The 19,947-nt window shown below is 47.6% G+C and overlaps 1 long non-coding RNA gene across 1 annotated transcript; it reads right to left on the reverse strand.

The window, feature by feature from the left end:
- Positions 1 to 13,643: 13,643 nt before the first annotated feature.
- LOC120405372 lies at positions 13,644 to 19,781 on the reverse strand. Its single transcript, XR_005598529.1, has 3 exons — positions 19,660 to 19,781; positions 17,996 to 18,369; positions 13,644 to 13,793 (listed from the first exon to the last, which is right to left on the reverse strand). It is a non-coding gene; the product is annotated as an uncharacterized LOC120405372 (long non-coding RNA).
- Between the last annotated feature and the right edge of the window lie 166 nt (positions 19,782 to 19,947).

Here is a 19,947-nt window from a genome sequence, read left to right on the forward strand (position 1 = left end):
GCATCATCTCCTCTGCCTAGTAGACTAGCCATAGAACCCTGGGATCTAATCCTGTCTCAGTCACTGACACTCTTGTGACTTTGGGTATGTCACAGAACTCCTTTGTTATTGAACACTTGTGTGCTCAACATTGTGCAAGATCCCACAGCTGACCAGTCCCTTCTCCCCAGGACTTGCACTGTAATTAGCTCCTCAGTGCAGGTACAGTGTCTTCCTTTGTGGCTTATACAGCACCAAGCACACAAATAGCCAGAGTTAGAATTGTAACAGAACTGCAGTGGGATGTGCTGGCATGAAGTTCTGCCCTCGTTCCTCTCATTGTGACCAAGGGTAGTCTGTCCTTGGGCCCGCCTTCCCATCTAACTCCCACTATGCCTCTCCCTCCCGGTCCCACCCTTTCACTGTGACGGGCAGCATGAGGTGCTTCAGTGTGGGTGGGGTGCCAAGACCCACGCTCTTTCGCTAGCTTGCTCCCTGTCTTCAGGAGCCTTCCCTTCTGTGGGTCTCCTTAAACATGTCCGAGGCAACAGAAAGAGGATCCCCACTAATGGAGGGAACAAAACGAACGTAAAGGGAAGGGAGGCACAGATAGCCCCAGAGAGCTGGAAACTGCTGAGGAACTCCTTTGGCCCCAGCAGAATGGATGGTGGGGAGAGTAATAGAAATGGGATAAAATGTAATCATGCAAAGTGCGGGGTCATGCATTCAGGGTCTAACAGCAAGAAGTTTTGCTATAAGATGGGGACTTACCAGTTGGAAGCAACAGAGGAGGAGAAAGACCTGCGTGTATTGGTTGATCACAGGATGACTATGAACCATTAATATGATGCCATTGAGAAAAAGGCTAATGGAGTCCTAGGATGCAGCAGGTGAGGAATTTCCAGAAGAGATAGGGAAGTGTTAGTACTATTATACTGTAGCAAATTCTTTCCCAGGTGGGTCTTGCCCACATGCTCAGGGTCTAACTGATCACTGTATTTGGCAAGAGGAAAGAATTTTTCCCCCAGGTCAGATTGGCAGAGACTTAGGGTTTTTTTTGCCTTCCTCTGCAGCATGGGGTGCGGGTCACTTGCAGGTTTAAACTAGAGTAAATGGTGAATTCTCTGTAACTTGAAGTCTCTAAACCATGATTTGAGGACTGCAGTAACTCAGCCAGAGGTTAGGGGTCTATTACTGGAGTGGGTGGGTGAAGTTCTGTGGCCTGCAACGTGCAGGAGGTCAGACTAGATGATCACTATGGTCCCTTCTGACCTTAAAGTCTATGAGTCTGTGGGAGTCACTTAATAACACTCACCCCCACCTGACTCCACTGAGACAAGTAGGCATGAGACCGGGGGGAAGGTGGAGGGGAGGGAAGTGAAATGTGCTCAGCAATGTCCCAGACCTAAGTGAGAGGAACTGTTGGGTGGCGGTGCAGAAAGGAAAAAGGAGACCAGTTCCTTATGGTGAGCTCTGGCAGGCATTCTCCCTTCCGCTTCCATCAGTTATTAATTTATTTAACAATAAATAAGGAACAAGGAAGTTCCTAATCCACTCATCTGAAAATGCGGGGAACAAAAGCAGGAACCTCGGTGAAATTAGTTCTCCTCGCGAAATAATCTTCCTCCACAGGAAGGACTCCCCTCCTGCTTAACACACTTGATCTAATAAAGGTGGAGCAGAACTGTACTTGTAATAGGCCCAAGCCTAGCATCCTTAATCCTGTTGACTAGTACCTTACTCGTCAAGCAATCCCAGAGTAAGTTACTGTTCAGGGTGAGCAGGGAGGGCCCTTCATTTGGGGATTCTTTGTGGTGGCCTCCTAAATTGTCCAGTAAGGGGGTTAGAGTCTCTCAGCAGTCACACTGTATTCGCATTAGGCAGGTTAGTGAGTGGAACAATATAGAGAGCTCAGGAGGAGAGAGAGAGACCAACCATAGGAGAAACCCTGCCCGCATTGAAGTCAATGGCAAAACTCCCATTGTGATTCCAATGAAGCCAGGATTTCACCCAGACTCTTACCCTGGCACTTATCTTCTCTGATGGGTAGGTATAGCTGAAGTAGTGGCCACTAAGAAAGAGGAGGGGTGAAGGAGAAACCAGGCAAATGTCCCCTACATTTTAAGATTCTTGCTTAATGAGCACATTCGCTCAGCGCGGCAACTTGTGCCATATCAGTAATCTTATCAGGCTTGGCCTGCCTTTGCCACCTGCAATTAAAGATATCAGGCGGGTCATAAACTAGTTTGTTTTAAGTTCCTCTGCACTAAAGAAGAGAACAAGTTTCAAAGTGAACTTATTGTTTTATTTTTGTCATAAAAAAGGAATAAAACATGACCGGCTCTCTTTATGATTCAGTGATTATGCACGTTTCCTGTTGGGAAGCAGTGGTGCCCTGCTCTCCGCTGCAAAGGCTGAAAGCAGTCGGCGCTAGCACTGCTCTAGGCATGTGTCTAGTGACTTCTGAGCCACTGATGCTTTCATGAAGCCTCTTGGGGAGAATTCACCTTGCTTTCATTCCCTCGTGAGGAGGTGAAATGGATTTTCATATCTGCACATGGGTTGCAGGGGCTAAGAAGGGTTTCCAAAGAGTCACAGCAGCTGCTAAAAAAAGTAAGCACAAGTTCTATGCAGTAGCACCCACCTTTTCAAGTGTGTTTTATATTTTATATATTGGTTAACTGCCCTCTGTTCTGATTCATAGAAAGTTAGGGCCAGGTTTGGCTACTCATACTCAAAGTGAATGTACCTACTCCAAAATGGTTTCATAGGGTAGCAGACTCTGGACCGCACTGCACATCTAAAAATTCCAAAGCATCACCACGCCTAATTACACACTGCTTAAAGCATAGCACACTGTAGTGTGTCTAGGCACCGGGGACCAGATACAAAATACTAAACTGGTGCAATTTTCATTATTTAAAGGGGAAAAAAAACAGATGTGAGTCATGATTTTTTAAAAAACATACTAACTAAGATATTTTGTATTCTAAAGTAACCTCAGCCAATTTTGTAATACTTTATATATATACAGAGTTTGTTTCTTAAAGGGGCTTTGAGCGAACTTCTTTTTGGTGGGTCCATTATTTTTTTTAACAGTGGATGCCTGAAGTGGCTCAGAGGTCTGAAATATTATAACTTGCAGGAAATATGGATTAGTGGGCAAAGCACAGGTGACATGATCAGAGTTATATGATACATGCAATTTATCACATGGTTCTGCTATTTAACCCATGCCTATCACCCCCACCTATACATGTGTATGAGTGTATATTTACACACACACACACACACACACACACTATATTTTCCAATAGATTTTAAATATGTGCAAAATATATTTTATACAACAAACCAGCAATTAACAAAATAGATAGTTTTATTACACCTCCCCCACGCCAAATTTTGGCCCAGGTGGCATGAAATCTGTAATCTTACTTCTCAATGTCTAATCTTTCCCACCACACCAAGTGTCAAACTATACTTCTTAGGCCTAGGTTGAAGATACACCTCTACCCTGATATAACACTGTCCTCATGAGCCAAAAAATCTTACTGTGTTATAGGTGAAACCGCGTTATATTGAACTTGCTTTGATCCGCCGGAGTGCACAGCCCTGCCTCCCCCGGAGGGCTGCTTTAACGTGTTATATCTGAATCTGTGTTATATCAAGTCGCGTTATATCGGGGTAGAGGTGTACTCCCATTTCATTCCTGTTGGGGAAGCTAGCTTTATCAGGAATCACCCTCTTTCAAAGGACTCTCTTTTGCCATTGGAAAGGATAAGACCCCCTCCCCGTTTAAAGGAGATGGAAGCAGGAGATTGTCCCTTCTGTCATCATGACTAAGATCACCCTTTCAGAGAACAATTCTAGGAGGAATTATTTCTCTCCAAGGAGCTGCTACAAGACCTATCTGGGGCCAAACCAAAATCCAGGATCTGGATTGGAACATTGTGTTTGGTGACCTATTTCTGTAATGGACTGAACCTAACACTTGCAGGAGTATAGGAGGAGCATGGTCACTGAGACACTCTGCGGCGGTTCAGCATTTCTGGACAAAATAACTCAGCAGGCCTGTCCAAAATAACATGGTTGAGTTCAGAGCTTCATCCTGCTCCTGTCCATCCATGCTAGGGGGTCTAGTATGGGCAGCAGCACTAGCTTGTGTAGGTCTCATTCTATGCAGTCACTCTACAGAGCCGCAAGAGGAAGGGGCAGCTCCTTGCCTGATTTTCTGCACTAGTACAAGACAGAGCCCAGTCTGGCTTTTCACCTTCTATTATAGTGACAGCTCTGTTTTGCTCAGGCTCATGGCGTTCTTTATCCTTCCAGTATGCCAGTGAATTCTTCGCTTGCTTTGCAATCAACTTTTATGACTACATGTGTACTCATTTCAGAGCTAAGGATCCTTGCACTTGGCTTCAGCTGTCATGCTATGCTAGGCTGAGAAAGAGATGAGGACTGAAATGTCCCTGTACAAGAGCACACCTCAGCAAGCCTTTTACCACTTGGGATAATACTGCACGCGGGGTTGTAGGGTTTGGATTCTCTCTAGAGAGGAATGGGCTTCCCTGTGATGGGATCAACATTTTTCATGGTGGGGGTGGGAGGAAGGAACTATGAGGAGTTTCATGTACCACTCATGTGTGGAGAGGGAGGCTGTTGAGTGCACACTCAAATGGTTATTTTAGTTTTACACTCAGGCAAGTAGCCTGGACACATACAGACACTCTAATGGTGCTCGCACAGATATACCCACAACAAATGTGCAGAATACAGTACACATACATCTATTCACATGCACAATGTATCTATCTCCTAGGGTAGTTACATGCTCTCCATTACCACACTGTCGTGGCACCTCACCATCTTACTTATCCTCACAATGCCAGGGGCAATAGAGCAGTGCTAGAATCCTCATTTTACAGATGGGGAACAGAGGCTCAGAGAAACAAAGTTTGTGATGGAGCAAGAACTTGAACGCAGGTCTTCCAAGTTCCAGGCTCGGGACCTCAACTACTGGATCCTGATGTACATGCTGATGTGCTCAGAGTACCGAATATGCATACATGTTCACAGACATGTATGCCTATGCAGACATAGTTTAACACACACTCACATCCATGTAACTAACACACACATGCGCTGTGGCTTTGATGGGCTCCGGCCGGGAAGTGATGTAATTCCTCCTCCGGCTGCCAGGGGCGCTGCGCTGCGGGAGCCAGGTGGGCCGCCACCTGGGCCTGGGCATGGGCCCTGTTGCTGCTGCTGCTCCCCTGACCCCTGGTCCTGGGGCTCCCGCTGCTGCCTGGCGGGTCTGTGGTTGCTCTGCTAGGCCTGGGCTGCGTCCTGCTGCTCGGGCTGCTCTGAGCCGCTCTCTCCATGAGTACCCACCACCCTGCCCACAGCCAGCCCCAGACCCCCTGCCCGCAGCCAGCCCCTGCCACGCCCCCTGCCCTGCCTGCACCAGCCCCGCACCCCCTGCCCTGCCTGCAGCCAGCCCTGCACCCCTTGCCTGAAGCCAGCCCCTGCCGCACCCCCTGCCCTGTCTCCAGCCAACCCCTGTCGCACCCTCCTGTGGCCCTGCCCAAAGCCAGTCAGCCCCACACACCCCTGTCTCCAGCCAGCCTCGCAACCCCCTGCCCTGCCTGCAGCCAGCCCCTACCTCCAGTCAGCCCCTGCCCTGCCGCCAACCAGCCCCACCCCCCCGTCTCCAGCCAACCCCGCACCCTCTTGCCTCCAGCCAACCCAGCACCCTCCTGTCTCCAGCCAGCTCCACACCCCCTGCCCTGCCTCCAGCCAACCCTGCACCCTCCTGTCTCCAGCCAGCTCCACACCCCCTGCCCTGCCTGCAGCCAGCCCTGCACCCCTTGCCTGAAGCCAGCCCCTGCCGCCCCCAGCCACTGCCCAAAGCCAGTCAGCCCCACACACCCCTCCGCCTCCTGCCCTGCCTCCAGCTAGCCCTGCCCCACGCTCCTGTCTGCAGCTGGCCCCACGTCCACTGGCGCCCTACAGTTCCCAGGGCAGTAACCCTGCACACCTACTTCAATGAGGGGGGCAGAGAGCAGCTGGGACCCACGCATGTGCACACCCTAGAGTGACCAGACAGCAAGTGTGAAAAATTGGGACAGGGTGTGTGTGTGTGTGTGGGGGGGGGGCGTAATAGGAGCCTATATAATAAAAAGACCCAAAAATCGGGACTGTCCCTATAAAATCAGGACGTCTGGTCACCCTAGCACACCCACAGGGAGTGGCGGGGACCCACACATGTGAAACAGAGCTCATTTCTAGTTCAGGCCCATCTTTTTAAAAAAGAACTTTAGGTGGGGTTAACATACATCCGTATTTTCCTGGACATGTCAGGCTTTTTGGTTCTTAAATTGCCGTCCGGGAGGAATTTTTAAATTTTAAATTTTAAAAAGTCCTCCCGGGAAAATACGGACGTATGGTAAACCTATTGGTACAAAAAAATACGTACTGTGGCACATCCCTTAAATCAGAACTTTTTATAGGGAACTGGTTGTTAAGATTTTGGCAGCTCATCATTGCATATACCCACAGCTAACACAAGCACCCACATACAGACAAATGCACACCAACAGCAGAAGCTTCATGGCACTATTTCTGAAGAAAATGAGACACAAAAATGTGAGGCTTTAAGGGTTGTTTTTTCCCTCTCTCCCTTGTTGAGCCATAAAGGAGCTGGTTTGCTGCAGGCTTAGCTTATTCAGAATCTGTCACCTCCCCAGCCCTACCCTGCACTTTTAAACAGGACAAACAGGTTATGACATTAAAGTTTCAAAACCTGGGGGGTTCCTAATAGAGGAGAGGTTAATGCAGGGGCACTTTAGGCCTCCAGAGAAGGGGAGTGGATGTTTTCACATTTGATACAGACAGAATTTCTCCAGATCCAGGAAAGCAGCTGTCTCAGAAGGAAGCCTTTTCTCCACCCTCCTCCTCTCCCAAACTTGGAGAAATTTTGTATCTTGGCAGCCACAGGGCTCATTATTCATGGCAACCTGTAGCCAGATCTGAAGTCTCATTGCCCCAGGCCATGTTTCTCTGCTACCACAACCTGAATGATTTGGGCTGGGTTTTAATCCAGGTTCAGAATGGATGGCTTTGAGTGAACAAAAATCCTCACATTTGTGCCAGATTTCATACTGAGTGCAACAGAATCCACACAGGCCAGCTTGTCAGTGCCAGGAACCACACCCCCCTGCCTCCGAGCACAGTGAAAACCATACATATGAGATCCCAAAGGTCATGATTTACACTCCTAGCCTGAGTGTGCAGTAAGATGAATGCACAGATGCACTTTGGTCAGGACTACGTACCAAATTTCCAGCACCAGCACCATACCATATTAGGATTCACACCACATGACATTAGTGCCAGGACTCTCCTTCCAACTTAATGGGCACATGCAGGCTATGCAAGCACAATGAAGTGTTATGTGTGTCTGTTGGTGGGAAACGGGGGAAATCACTGATGCTGAGGCAGAGGTTATGTGGGTGTGGAGGAAGCTGGTGTGCCCTGTGGGGTAGGTAGGAATGTACGCTGTATGATTAACTTCTTCTGTGTGCTACACCTTTACATTTCTAGGAGTCTGCAGTCTGCAGAAGAGTAGTCCTTTTGTTCTTAATGTAGCTTCATCCTGTTGCAAGGAGACACACACATATTCAGAGAGGCCTGTCTTGGAGACTTTACTTTCATTCTTTCTTGTAATTTTTCCTTCCTCTAAAATAAAAGTAATTTTAGACTGAAGGCATGAGCACCAAAACCTACATGGAATTTTAAACAAAGTTTTAAGAGGAAGATAAGCCAGGGCAGTATACAAGAAGCAATACCCTAGTTGCACTGTTCCTGTCCCCAACACTGGGTAGTGGGCATTTCACTGGGCATGTCTGAAGCACACACTGCACTCTGACAATCCAAGGCCAGCAGAACAGCCTGGGATGGACCTGAGGGTCTGGCTCATAGACATGGAGCAGGCGCAAATGCAATTCAAAATCACTGTCTTCCCTGCTTCTTCCCACACATATGCGCACCTGCATGTCTCTCACTTACTCTGTTTAGCTATCTCCCAATGAGAATAGCCCTGTCTTCATGAATCAAATTTGATCTCAGCATAGTTCAGGGGCTCTGAACCCAATTGGTTCTGTTATTTGCAGCCAACAATCTTGGGCCTGGCTGGATGAGAGAAACACATGAAGGCGCTCAGTGTCTGAGAACAGGCTGAAGCTGTGAGAGACTGAAAAGTATGAGGAACTTGGAAACTTGACAGCTTGTTTTTCTGGCTCTCCCCAAGAAGTAGAGGCAAGATGCAACTTTATACCATGGAATAATAGATCTTTAATAGTTACCAGCCCAAACAATCAAGCTGAGGAGGCAAGTGGGGGAAGCCACTTCAGGTATGTGTTTATGTTTAGTACTTTACACAGCAATACAGAGTGTGTTGAATCCAGTTCAGGCAGGTAAAATAAAGTAAAAGCCATTAAGGGAGTTCTCTGGAATCACTGCTCTACAGTAGGTGAAAAATCATTACCTAAGCATGTCTATATTAGTCTTAACTAGTGTGGAGCAAAACTCAAAATGTTTTCAGTTTGGGTTTGTATAGGACAAATGTAACCCACTGTTGTGCATTATACTCCTCAGCTCCATGTCTGAGCCAGAGGGAGAGTTGATGAGTAATGGTCCCTGTTAACTAACTTAAACCTTTAGCTCAAATGATAACGGTTTGTACAGATGTTGCCAGGTTCAAACCCAGCTGTCGGCCTACAGTAAGGGATACTCCTAGAGCTGGTCAGAAATGATTTTTTCCCCTTGTGGAAAATTTTGATGAAAATGAAAAAAACCCCACAAACCTTCATGGCAAATTCAACTTTTTGTATTAAAAAAACGATCACCCTCCCAAATGAAGTATTTCTCCTGAAAACAGTAATAATTCCATTCAGAAATGCCACCGCAGTGCCTCATGGCAGTTGTATTTTGTCTAGTTGAAAAACTAATTTTCCATCGAAAAAGAGTTTCAGTGGAAATGTTTTTGACTAGCCCTAGCTACTGAGTAAGCACAACACATTTTTTATGGTTCTCTGACCATGAGCTGCATCTTTCTAGAGCAGAGGTTCTCAAACGTTGGTCCGTGAGCTCCATTCAGGTGGTCCACAGATAGTTCCCTCTAAGGTGCGTGCCTGGGCAGCCACACACAAGAGAATGAAGAGCCACCCACCTGAGAAGCCGTGCAGGTGTGGCTCCACTAATTAGGTGCCTGGACCCTGGATATGATGCACATGTAAGGTGAGGTGGTGGCCTTGGGGGGACTAGGGGGTAGATGGAAGGGTGCTTTGGGGGTGGGGGGAATTTGGGACGTGCAGTTGTGCAGTGGCCAGAGAAAGAGGTGACTTTCCCTAGCTCCAGGGCAGTAGCTGCGGGGGAGAGTCATCCCTCCTTCCCAGCCTCAGCTATGGGGCTGCCGTGGTGGGAGAGAGGGCACCTGGCACACCCATTGCATTAGAAAGGTAAGACTACTGGTATTAAAATATGAGCTGTGTGCTTTTATTTGTAGAACAAAAAAAACTTTAATTATTAAGGTGTTTTTTTTATATAGTGCTTTTATCCAAAGCACTTCACAATAGTTAGCTAACGATACAAACAACATTTGGAAAGATCATTAAGTGGTCCGCCGAGACCCTCAGCAATGTTCAAGTGGTCCGCAAAAAAAAAAGTTTGAGAACCACTGTTCTTAAGTGTCTGTCCGAAGCCCTTTAGGCCCCACTCTGTGCCTAACCCACCAAACCTCAGGAAGCTTCCTCCATCCAAATCCCTCTTAACCCCTGGATATAGAGAGAAAGATTTTCGAACTGAAAAGCCAAGAGGCCACTTGCAGGGGAAGGACGGTTACAAGCCAGAGAAAGGATATTGGGGGGGTGGGGGCCCATGATGTACACAGGGGGAGGGTTAGGCAGCTGCGGGAGTGTACAGAGCAAAGTGTGTTACTCCTCTTTTCCCTCCTACTCTTTCGTCACCCGCTCCTTCGCTCTATGCCCTTCACAGAATGACAGAGTCAGGGCACTTTAAAGACTGATATGGAAGAAAACAGCATTTCCCCCTCTGCATCCCCTGCACTGTTCTCTCCCTGCCCTTACAGCCCCTGCCAGAACCATCTGCCACTTTTTCATTTTTAGAAACCCATCTCCTCCAGGGGGGCCCTGCCTTAGTTTTTGATCCTCTGTCTCTATGCTCTGTTGCCATCCTCCTTTTTCAGGGTGCCCCATTCTTCCCAGATTTCTATGTGTCTGGCTTCCAGTCCAGAACCCAGCCATGATCCAAACAACCAGGAGACCACTGAATGTAAAACCAGCCAGGAAAGACCAAAGGTTTCTACCTAGCTACTTTACCTGGTAACCTGGGCTCCCACAGGGATCACCTCACTCCTGCTGGGAGGCTTTGCCATGGCTCCTGATAATCTCTATTCCCTTTTCAGGGTTGGTGTGCGCTCTCTGAATCCATATAAGGGAAAGAAGGATTGGGATTCAGGGAACGTGGAGTGAAATCCTGGCACCATTGTAGTCAAAGGAACTTTTGCCACTGACGTCAGTGGGACCCGGGAGTCAAGGCCTGGTTCTATCCCTGAATTAATGTGCAATTCTGGGCAAATCATTTTACTTATCTACGCTTTAGTTTTACTGTGTGGCCAGTGGTTCAAATATTAGTTCTTATGGGATTCAGAATCTGTTCAGCCATTCTCATGTCAAAATCTATCTGCTCCCATTGCTCCCAGGCAACTCTCACAGAGATGCTAAACTGTCTAGTACAGAATAGGCTCTCCTATGTACTTTAACCATTGATGCTGTGCACACAAACCCAGATGACAGCAGCCAGCCATATATACACATGGCACTGGGAATAAAACTCATGATTCTGGGCTGCAAAAACAAGAGGCCTCTCTGTGGTAATCATAACCAGCAACTTTCCCTGCTCAGTTAGCAGGTCATAAACACACACTCAGGTCTACATGGCTTCGGGCATGGCATTAACCTTTGTGTGACTCAGTTTCCCTAGCCATATAATACTTCTTCTCTGCATCACGGCACCAGACAACAAGGACTATACTTCTTCAGTGGTGAGCAGTTTGAGGGTTTCAGAAGAGTCAGGAAAAAAATGTCAGGCAGGCCCAGGGAATGGAGGCGAGGTGTTACAATGAGCACGTCTCTGTAGTAGGTTTTATTTGCTTTAGGGCGCAAGGTGTGGACTCATTCTCATGCCAGCTCAGATGCCAGTAAAGGGGCATAAGTCCAAACTTGTACCCAAATGCTAGAATTAAAATGAAAAGTTTCAGGATTGTAAACAGTCGTGCTGACAAATGGGGAAAAAAACAATCCTCCTGCAGTTGGAACATTTCATGCAAAAGAGACTAACAACTTTGTAGGGACCAAAGGGATACAGTGATTGGCAAGCACAGGATTTGTACACACTTGTACATACATACACAAAACAAGACTGTGCTCTGAAGGACAGGACTTCCCCTGGCCAATTTTAAATTAAGAGAATAGTTAGCCAATAAGTTGTTTCTCCTCTATTTTTATTGCTATTACTGTTTAAATGAAATCTCTCTAGCTGTTCAGTTTGCTTGATCCAAAAGTGTCTGTGATAACTGTGACACCAGTACTGATGTACAATTGATGATGATTTCACAAACTGGGCATTGTGGCATTATTACATCCTGACTCCTCTGAAAACTACTCCCTCGGGAGGTGGTGGGGGGGCGGTTAGAGATGATAGCTAAGTGAGCATAGGGATAGCTAAGATAGTCAAGACAAAGATAGAGTTAGGTAAGTGATTTGAGTGCAGTCCAAACCCTTCCATGCCAACCCTGTTCAAATGTTTAGAACAAACCCATCTGTTTGTGTTCAGGGTTCCCAGGCAGAACTTTGTGATGTTGCATTTGTGGATAGAGTGAAAGTCCAATCCCCCGCTACAAGTCACCAAAGAACTATCTGAAGCAGAATAATCCCACCCTCTTAGAGAGGTTTTAGTTAGTAGTTTAGAAAATACCCACCCCCAAATGACACCGAGATTGGAAGGGCCCGTGGCTACAGAAATAAACCAAAGAATAAGTGAAATTAATCCATAGCGTATTATTATGGCAGTTCCTAAAGACCTCAACTACAACCAGAGTCTCGTTGTGTTAGGTTCTGGACTAACACAGACTAAGAGACAGTCCCTGCCTCATTGTGCTTACAATGGAAACAGACAAGACAAAGGAAGGATTAGTCTTATTCCCATTTTACAGGTGAAGAACAGAGTTACATAAAGATTATTAAGTGACTGCTCAAGGTCACACAATCAAGCTGTAGCAGAACTTACAACTGAAGCATGACCTCATGAATCCCCATCTAGTTCTTTAACCACAAGTCCATCCTTCATCAAAAGGATGGCCTTGATTGCTAGGGACTGCCTCCCACAAACTACAGAAGGGAAATGGAGGGAAAGTTAGGGGCTTCCCCCTTTTTATAGGTCCCTTCCGTCACAATGGAGTGCTGATGTCATTAATGAAGCAGGCTCCAGCAGGACTCCACTGTGCTCTCTTAACTCACCTGAGACTCTCCACGACGCCCACGGTCTGTCTCACCGTCACTTCCCTTTGTTAGAGACAGCAGGGTGGGGGTGTGACATGACTGTTAGGGCCCCTTCGGGGACATCTACACAGTCCATTGAATCAAGCCTCCCAGCCTGGGCTGACAGAAGCTGGGTTTGCCAGAAGCTGGGAATGAGCGACAGGGGATGGATCACTTGATGATTACTTGTTCTGTTCATTCCTTCTGGGGCACCTGGCATTGACAACTCTCGGAAGACAGAATACTGGGCTAGATGGACATTTGGTCTGACCCAGGAGGGCCATTCTTATGTTCATATGTTCTTATGATAGGCTCAGGCTAGCACTCTAAGGGTTTGTCTACACACACAGCACTGATGCAGCTGCACCGCTACAGCATGTCTGGTGCAGATGCTCTATGCTGACAGGAGAGAGCTTTCCTGGTGGCATAATAAAGCCACTTCCCCAAGAAGCAGTAGCTATGTCACTGGTTTATTCACACCCATGAGCGACATACGTTACGCTGACATAAGCTATAGTGTAGGCATAGCCTAAAAATAGCTGCATAGACAATGTGGGAAAGTTGTGGGTTGGGCTGGAGCTTGGGTTCTGAAGCCCCTCTCCCCAAGCTTCAGGGTGAGCCACAACTTCAGACCACTGTCTACACAGCCATTTTTAGGTACTAGTGCAAGTCCTGCTAGCCCAAGTCTTTCAACCTAGGCTGGGTGGCTTGCTTCCCGCTGGCTGGACAGAGTCTGAGCCACCCATCAAAACCTTTGAATGTGACGACTTTTCCATTGTGACATGTCATGACACCAGCACAGAGAAGCCCTGAGCAAGAGGAATAAGATTGGCCTATGAACAGTGAATTCCAAAGCACCAGGCCCCCTCTGCAAAATGGCCGGAGTAGGAATGTCCAGCCAGGCCCCTGATCCAAATGTCTGTAAGTGCTTCCTGAATAAAGCATTGCAGCCAAGCCAAAGCGTCTGTGTGACTAAAGCGTTTGGAGGAGGATGGAGGCGCTGGAGGCACTTGGCCCTTGATCTTGTGCCCTACACTCCTCTGGCACACTTACTCTTCATAATGACAACCTATTTCCACACCGATGTGTGCCCCGCAATTGTCTGAGAGCCTTGTCATCCTGATTCAGCCTCACTGATGTCCTCCAGCGGGGCTCACACTGGAGGCCATCCAGGAAGAGAGAGAGAGAGAGTTCCTATGGATTAAAACATTTAGAGGAATAAGATAAATGTAAGAATGAAGGAGGAGGTCCCTAACTAAATGCTTATCATACCAGGCTTGGCTACTCAAGATGGTTTCTAGCTAGTGCATGATGTGGAGGGGAGAGAGGGTCTGGTAGGGGTCTCTCCTTTGATGGGCGTCCTTGGTTCACTGTCAGTAACTCTGGGCTTTGAAATGTTAAGTATGCTTTATGGTGAGTTTCCCTAGAACAGAAAGATCTCTTACTGAGAGAGAGAGCGCTGTCTCCCTGATTCAGGAACAACCACTGAGCCCCCAGGATTGTCTTAGACCACAGCCATAAAAAGAGCAAGCAGAGGGAAAACCGCACCTCTGCTTTGGCTCCTTCCTTCTGCCCTTCTCCCTGAAGGAGAGAGCTGTGCCTTCAGATGAGGCATGTGCCGGCTGAAGGGTCCCCGAGCTCATCAGGGTGACAGGGTGACATGGTGACATTTCCCCCTTCTTTTTTTCTTTCCCCAAGTGTCACTTCTTAGCATAGCCAAGGAGCTGCCAATCTCCAACTCTCCCTATGGTATTTAAGTGGGCACCAGTCAGGGTAGCTGCCTTTGAGCCCTGAAGGAGACAGTTTCTCAAATGCAGACATTAGGAATGAGTGTGACGGGGAATGCAACACACACACGATAATAACCAGCAAACAAATCAGGTTTTTCATTCTGAGTCACTCTGGGAACGTTTTCTTGGATCTACATTTTTTTCTTTCAGTTCTTCTATGTTATGAAGCCCTCGAGTACCAAGCTGTCATTTTGCTAATTTAATCTTATTTTCTGTGTATGCTGCACTCTCTGCAAGTATGTGGGCTCTTTCTGAGAACGCTGAGAATTTAACCATTTAGTGGCACTTTGGTGCAAGATTCAGGGATGGACATTGTCACTGAAATCTCCTCTCTGCTTTCTGGGGGGAGGAAGTAAGAGAAGCCCCTGGCCTCCCAATTCCAAGCTCTCAGTGCACATATTTTCTCTGTGTCTCAGTTAGAGCCAAGTATCAGAGGGGTAGCTGTGTTAGTCTGGTTCTGTAGAAGCAGCAAAGAATCCTGTGGCACCTTATAGATTAACAGACGTTTTGCAGCATGAGCTTTCGTGGGTGAATACCCACTTCTTCGGATGCAAGTAGTGGAAATTTCCAGGGGCAGGTATATATAAGCAAGCAAGAAGCAAGCTAGAGATAACGAGGTTAGATCAATCAGGGAGGATGAGGCCCTGTTCTAGCAGTTGAGGTGTGAAAACCAAGGGAGGAGAAACTAGTTCTGTAATTGGCAAGCCATTCACAGTCTTTGTTTAATCCTGAGCTGATGGTGTCAAATTTGCAGATGAATTGGAGCTCAGCAGTTTCTCTTTGAAGTCTGGTTCTAAAGTTTTTTTTGCTGCAGGATGGCCACCTTAAGATCTGCTATTGTGTGGCCAGGGAGGTTGAAGTGTTCTCCTACAGGTTTTTGTATATTGCCATTCCTAATGTCTGATTTGTGTCCATTTATCCTTTTCCTTAGAGACTGTCCAGTTTGGCCGATGTACATAGCAGAGGGGCATTGCTGGCATATGATGGCATATATTACATTGGTGGACGTGCAGGTGAATGAATCGGTGATGGTGTGGCTGATCTGGTTAGGTCCTGTGATGGTGTTGCTGGTGTAGATATGTGGGCAGAGTTGGCATTGAGGTTTGTTGCATGGATTGGTTCCTGAGCTAGAGTTGCTATGGTGCGGTGTGCAGTTGCTGGTGAGAATATGCTTCAGGTTGGCACGTTGTCTGTGGGCGAGGACTGGCCTGCCACCCAAGGCCTGTGAAAGTGTGGGATGATTGTCCAGGATGGGTTGTAGATCCCTGATGATGCGTTGGAGGGGTTGTAGCTGGGGACTGTATGTGATGGCCAGTGGAGTCCTGTTGGTTTCTTTCTTGGGTTTGTCTTGCAGTAGAAGGCTTCTGGGTACACGTCTGGCTCTGCTGATCTGTTTCCTTATTTCCTCGTGTGGGTACTGTAGTCTTGAGAATGCTTGGTGGAGATTTTCTAGGTGTTGGTCTCTGTCTGCGGGGTTAGAGCAGATACGGTTGTACCTCAGTGCTTGGCTGTAGACAATGAATCTTGTGGTGTGTCCAGGATGGAAGCTGGAGGCATGAAGGTAGGCGTAGCGGTCGGTAGGTTTTCGGTATAGGGTGGTGGTAATGTGACCATCACTTATTTGCACCGTGGTGTCTAGGAAGTGGACCTCCCATGTAGATTGGTCCAGGCTGAGGTTGATGGAGGGGTGGAAGCTGTTGAAATCGTGGTGGAATTTTTCCAGAGTCTCCTTCCCATGGGTCCAGATGATGAAGGTGTCATCAACGTAGCGTAGGTAAAGAAGGGGCGTGAGTGGACGGGAGCTGAGGAAGCATTGTTCCAGGTCGGCCATAAAAATATTGGCATATTGTGGGGCCATGTGGGTGCCCATAGCGGTGCCACTGATCTGGAGATATATATTGTCATTAAATTTGAAATAGTTGTGTGTGAGGATAAAGGCACAGAGCTCGGCAACCAGTTGTGCTGTGGCATCATCAGGGATACTGTTCCTGACAGCTTGTATTCCATCAGTGTGTGGGATGTTTGTGTAGAGAGCCTCTACATCCATGGTGGCTAGGATGGTGTTTTCTGGAAGGTCACCAATGCATTGTAGTTTCCTCAGGAAATCAGTGGTGTCACGGAGATAGCTGGGAGTGCTGGTAACATAGGGTCTGAGTAGAGAGTCTACATATCCAGACAGTCCTTCAGTGAGAGTTCCAATGCCCGAGATGATGGGGCGTCCAGGATTTCCGGGTTTGTGGATCTTGGGTAGTAGATAGAATAATCCTGGTCGGGGTTCTAAGGGGATGTTGATTTGTTCCGGTGTTAGTGTAGGGAGTGTCCTGAGTAGATGGTGCAGTTTCTTAGTGTATTCCTCAGTGGGATCTGAGGGAAGTAGCCTGTAAAATTTGGTATTGGAGAGTTGTCTGGCGGCCTCCTTTTGGTAGTCAGACCTGTTCATGATGACAACAGCACCTCCTTTATCAGCCTCTTTGATTATAATGTCAGGATGGTTTCTGAGGCTGTGGATGGCATTGCGTTCTGCACGACTTAGGTTGTGAGGCAAGCAATGTTGTTTTTCCACAATTTCTATCTGTGTACGTCGGCAGAAGCATTCAATGAATGAAACTTTAGGGCCAGACTTCAAAGAGAACTGCTGAGCTCCAATTCATCTGCAAATTTGACACCATCAGCTCAGGATTAAACAAAGACTGTGAATGGCTTGCCAATTACAGAACTAGTTTCTCCTCCCTTGGTTTTCACACCTCAACTGCTAGAACAGGGCCTCATCCTCCCTGATTGATCTAACCTCGTTATCTCTAGCTTGCTTCTTGCTTGCTTATATATACCTGCCTCTGGAAATTTCCACTACTTGCATCCGAAGAAGTGGGTATTCACCCACGAAAGCTCATGCTGCAAAACGTCTGTTAGTCTATAAGGTGCCACAGGATTCTTCAGTTAGAGCCCTTTTCCTGGTTTCTTTAGGTCTTAAGTAACAAGGCCAGAGATAATTGGATTGGTGGGCTCTGTGAAATAATCCTCTAGAATCTATAGATTATTAAAACCTTCCCATTGCTCTAGGAAAGAATACTGTATGGTACCCTTCTTTCTTATGAGGAACGGAACCTCATTTCTCAGAATATCTGCTTGGGGAGTCAGTAGGAGCTGGGACTCAGTATTGCAGTTTCATCAAGAAATCCTTGAAGGAGAGAGGCGAGTGTATGAATGTTATCAAGGGAAAGAATTCAGACAATCCCTAGGGAAACCCTATGGATGCTAAGGAGAAAGGAGTGGGATGGCTGGGGAACATACTGTGGACTAAAAAGGGAGTGACTCCTCATTTAGGTCAGGTCTATGGAGAAAGAGAGACAAAAACAAGTCCTTTTGGATTAAACCTTAACTGCACTCATGAACTCAGATCCTGAAACTGCATACGTGAATTGGATTACAGCAGGTGGAAGAAAAAACTGAAGGAACTGTATAGACTCAGGAAATGTGCCTTTGACTGAGGTAGTTGTTCTCTTTGCCAAGTCGCAGCTACTAGACACTCTGAAAAGGTGTAACCAATTAACAAAGCCCCCTCTATTTTTTTGGCTGGACTCACTCATTACACAATTTGTACAACACCTCAGCTGAAAGTCTTGAAGTCCAAAGGTAAATGGTCTACCAGGTGAACTGTGAGCACGTCTCCCTCTCGTCAAACCAGCAGGGGATGGGTATGTTCTTTTCTTCCATACAGTGCAGCTGGGGCAACCTATACAAGCAGTTTTGCTGCAGTGGCGCATTTGCAAGTCCTGAAAGAATCTTCCAGAACAGTGATCCAAAGGGAGCATGTGTGATTTCTGTGTGGAGCAAGGGAGGTCAGTGGGTTTCCTGCAGAGCTCAAATGCATGTGGAAGGCAGTCTGTTGGAAGAACGCTGGCGCAGTGCTGTTCGGAGATTATTTGAAAGCTTTCTTGAAAGCATCGTGCAAGACGTGAGCTTCACAGGACCGAACAGATCTGAATTTAAATGAAGATCCTTGTTAGTATCATCAGTGCTGGTGTAACAACCCCCCAAAGTAGGAAGAATCCAAGGAAAGTGTCTGTAGTGCTGTAGAGGGATGACAGGTATGGATCACTGACAAACCGAAGACAGAAGAGCCACTGTAGCTAGGGATGTCAGCAATTCTGTTCTCAATCTCTTTTTCTAAGGATTCACAGAAGTCCTAACATTTCTTCCTTGACTGATTGTTTCACACACAAGATCTCAGTATGAGGCTTATATATATATAAAATGTGTGTGTGTGAGGTTTATGTGTATGTCTGTCTGTCTGTCCACTTTCAGGTGACGACAGTGTTGCTTTCACCAAACATAAAAGTAATAAGCCAGATCCTCTGCTCTAGGTCTGGCCCTTTATGCTGTTCCAGTGGTGCAAATGGGCCAGAAAGCTACCTTATGTGGCAGCAGAGGATTCTCCTTGTATGGAGGAATCACTGCATGGCACCTGTGAGGGTCATCATGGTGGAGTGAGAGAGGACATGGCTAGAGCACCATTCCTAACTAGTGTATCAGCCCCCTCGGTGGCTGTTCAAACTAGCACAAGTTAGAGCAGTTCCAAGTCTGCTTTACTTTGCACTGGGGAGTGAATTAGCCCCCAGGATTGGGGAGCACTAAGATGGCTCCAAGTCACTTTCCCCTAGGTACTCTGACATACCTGACGAGTTAGGCTATTATAATGTAGCGAGCAAGAAAACCCATCTAAAACCCATGAAACATCCTTTAACAAACTCTCTGAGTAAAACGAAGGTTTACACCCAGGGGCGGCTCTAGGATTTCCGCCGCCCCAAGCAGGGCGGCACGCCGCGGGGGGCGCTCTAGTGGTCACCGTTCCCGCGGCTCCGGTGGACCTCCCGCAGACGTGCCTGTGGAGGGTCCACTGGCCCCGCGGCTCCGGTGGACCTCCCGCAGACGTGCCTGTGGAGGGTCCACTGGCCCCGTGGCTCTGGTGGACCTCCTGCAGGCATGCCTGTGGATGCTGCACCGGAGCCGCGGGACCAGCGGCCCCTCCGCAGGCACGTCTGCGGGAGGTCTACTGGAGCCGTGGTCCCAGTGGACCTTCCGCAGGCATGCCTGCGGGAGGTCCGCCGGAGCCGCCTGCCGCCCTCCCGCTGGGATGCCGCCCCAAGCGTGCGCTTGGCATGCTGGGGTCTAGAGCCGGCCCTGTTTACACCAGGGTGTATGCCAGCAGAAAACAGGATATGAAGCTATTACAGGTGCCGGAGTGACCTCACAAGCCACAGGATTCCCACCTTTATATGATGCCATGTCTAGACTGAAAGACTCTCATTGACTTCAGTGGGCTTTGGATCAGAGCCTAACATAGGTCATCAGGACTACTGTGGCTGAAAGTAATTCCCCTCGACATCTTTACTGGTGGCTCATGTGAAATGAGGTTGGGTCTCAGCCCAGTCTTTAGTGGTCATGTGTCCATGTCACAAAGACTGCCATCACAAACTGGCAACCTTCTTGGCTGTGTCAACACAGAAACAAAGGAACTCATTGGCCATTTACCTTTTCTTATGGGTTTATAGTGGGTC

The sequence above is a fragment of the Mauremys reevesii genome, linkage group 4 (genome assembly GCF_016161935.1).
Source record: "Mauremys reevesii isolate NIE-2019 linkage group 4, ASM1616193v1, whole genome shotgun sequence".
In the NCBI taxonomy this organism is placed as follows: Eukaryota; Metazoa; Chordata; order Testudines; family Geoemydidae; genus Mauremys; species Mauremys reevesii.